Below are 3314 nucleotides of genomic sequence, written 5' to 3'. Positions count from 1 at the left end.
TTTCTTTCTTCTTCATTTTTATACCTTGAAATTATCCAAAAGTACTGAATTTTATGACTAATTTCACTTTGAATATGTTTGTTTATGTGTTTCAGATATGGCAGACGATGAACCCAAGTATGTCTTTGAACCAAAACATAATATGTGTGCACTTCTACAAGTCACACCTGACAATGAGCCGATGACTAGGATGATAACTTGGATGGCTCAGTCCAATGTCAGTTTCGCATTCACTAAAAGCCCTGTAATTTACAGAAATCACTCCTTGGATTTCTGGAGATCTGCTGAACTGGTTGAGGACATAAATGGTAAATGAATCGAGGCAACCGTGGCTAGACAAGAGATACATATTACAGAGAGAATAATAGGAAGATGTCTCCGGTTGAATGATGGTGATCACAACTCAATAAACTTCAGCACACCCCACCTAATGAAAATATTTGAAGAGACAATGGGTTATCAAGGAAATGTTCATGATGGACAGTTTCAGAAGGGCATGTTTCCTATGCTATACAGATTTCTTATTCACCATGTTATACACGGATTTGCTCCAAGGAAGGGATCGTGGACCTTGATGAGTCACGACTTGGCAAATGCCACAGTTGGGATTATATATGATCTGCCCTTCAATTTCTCTAAGATGATATTTGAAGGATTAGTAGGAAATCTGAAGAAGCCTGAAAGAAAAAAGATTTTTACAATATCCAAGATTCCTACAGATAATCTTCAATAGTGAGCTTCAAGATCTACCCACTGTTGGAACTACACACCAACTGCAAGACCCTGACACATATAGAAGAATCAAAAATCCAGGTGTCTCAAATACATACAACTCAAATGTTCCATTTGAGATATTGCCATGGTTATTGGACCATGACTTGCAAGTGATGCCAGTACCTGAGTTAAGCTCAGAGGAGGAAGGAGGAGAGGATGACAGTGATGATGATGGAAACTCTGATGATGGAGATGGTAATGGAGATGAAGGAGGAGATGAAGTGAATATTGAAGTTGTTGCACCTATTCAGGGGGAGCAACTTGAGCACATTGAACAACCAATTATTCCATCACCACCACAAACTCCACCACACCAGATCACTCACACACATCCACAAATCCTAACCTTAAGCCAACCAGAAACATCTACACATACATCCCCACCACCACAAACACCACCATCCATATTTCAATCCCACACTTCAAACCAAGACCAACCTGATTATGAACATTTCACCACATCACCACCTACAACACCACCAACTGATAGTGACCTTCTGACCTTATTAAAAGAAAATGCTGAACTGAGAAGTAGGAATGAGGAAGTAACTGAGGAAAATGTTATGTTGTTGAAAAGACTAGTAGAAGCAAATTTGAGAATTCAAACACTGGAGCAGGAGGTTGAGAAGACCTCACCTGCCCCAAAACAGGGGGAGAATGTATCTATGCAAACTGTCTCAGGTGGAAATGATGAAGAAAATGTAACAGTTTCAGAGACTGCTGATGTTTTAAAAATAATTATGAATGTTTATGATGATGGAGAGGAGAGTAGTGAGGAGAGGAGAATTGAAGAGATAGATTCTGAAGCTGATATGTCTGATGGTGCAGAACAGGATTATGATGTGAATGATGAGATTGTGAGAGTAGTATGGAGTGAGGAGGATATTGAGACATGAAATGAAAAGTAGATTGAAAATGAGAATGTTGAAGAGAATGTTGAGAGAGTGGATGAGATTGAAATGATAAATTTTGAGGAAAATATAGCCTCTACTAACATAGCTACTGATATTTTATCTGACATAGCTACTGATGTCTTGACTGATGTTCAGACAGAAGAAGAGACTGAAGTAATGATTGATGAAAATGCTGCTACTAAGAACTTATACACACTGAACCAGAAACTGATCAACAAGCAAGTTCCAAGAGAATAGAGCATGACCCAGAACAGGAAGCCCTTGAAAAAGAAATAGATGAATATGTACAGTCTGAAGATGAGGAGGATGTGAGGAAAAGGATTGAGAAGGGTAAGGCAAAAGTTACAGAAGAAGAGTCTGTTATGGCATATCCTGAAAAGGATGTATTGTTCAAAGATGATGATGAAGCTGCTGCTGCTGCTCTAAGGGAACAAGAAAACATTCTGAGAGAAACAAGGGACAGAGAGATACTGGCCCAAACTATGGACCCTGTAGAGTTGGCAGAGTAGGAAAACTTGATCAATCAAGCCAAATTTGCAAGGGAATTCATTGAAGAAGTGGCTAATCAAGAAGTGATAGAGGCCTTGATTGAGTTGAGAAGAGATGAGGAAGTTGATAACTCCCTAGCTATGGTGGTCAGCATGTTTCAAACTAAAAGTCAACAAGAAACAAAGTCAAATGAGACTGCTGAACCAGTAAATCTGAATACTGATATGATGGCTGAAGAAGAAATTGGTGAGTCCATGGCCTCAATGGATGCACAGAAATGGGCTCAACAAATCAAAGATGACATTAGACAAAATCCTGATGAATGGGAGTATGTGGATGATGCCAAGTATGGAAATAAGTATTCAAGGAAAAGGGATCGACCAGAAACATTCATGTCAGATGAAGGTACTGAGTATGTAAAGAAAGGGAGATGGGATGAAAAGAACAAATACTATGTTGAGACTCCTGATAATGATAATGAGAATGATGATAGCCCAATCAGAGCAATTCCTTTGCAGACTTTAAGGCCAGATGAACATGTGCAAGGAGTGCCAAATATATCAATCCATGAGAATCCACTTTCTGATGAACCACAGATTGATGCAATGAATGATCTAACTGAAGGCGAGGATGAGTCTGAAGACTCTGATGATGATGATGATGACCCTGAGAATGATCAGGAAATGAATGTGAAAGCTACTAATGTTGTGTCCCCTCAAGTCACAATGACTGAGGAACAAAGGAAAAACATTGAGTTGAGTATGAGGGAGGCTAAAAGGAAAAACCCTTTGGTTGTAAAATTGAGAACATATGGCATAAGTTTTGATTCACTGGCTGATCTTGATGATGATCAGTTGCAGATGAGACTTGACAAAGAGAGAGATGCTATGAAGAAAAAGATGGAAGAAAAGAAAGAGATGCCCAGAAATATAGAAATTATCTCAGAAGGCATAACTATTCTGAAAAGGATCTGTCTAACTTTACTTTTGATCAACTCCAAGATCTCTATAACAGTGAAAGAGAAATGGTGATTGAAAAATGTGTGAAAGAAAATGAAAAACTGGAAAAAATGGAGGAGTTGAAGAAAAAGTTTGGAGGAATGTGCGGATATTTATTGGAAAGAGGTATGAAACCTGA

Source organism: Bidens hawaiensis, unplaced genomic scaffold (genome assembly GCF_021521415.1).
Source record: "Bidens hawaiensis isolate Kalapana, Puna unplaced genomic scaffold, B.hawaiensis_p1.1 tig00031119_1, whole genome shotgun sequence".
Taxonomy (NCBI): Eukaryota; Viridiplantae; Streptophyta; class Magnoliopsida; order Asterales; family Asteraceae; genus Bidens; species Bidens hawaiensis.
Note: the sequence above shows the minus strand (reverse complement) of the source record.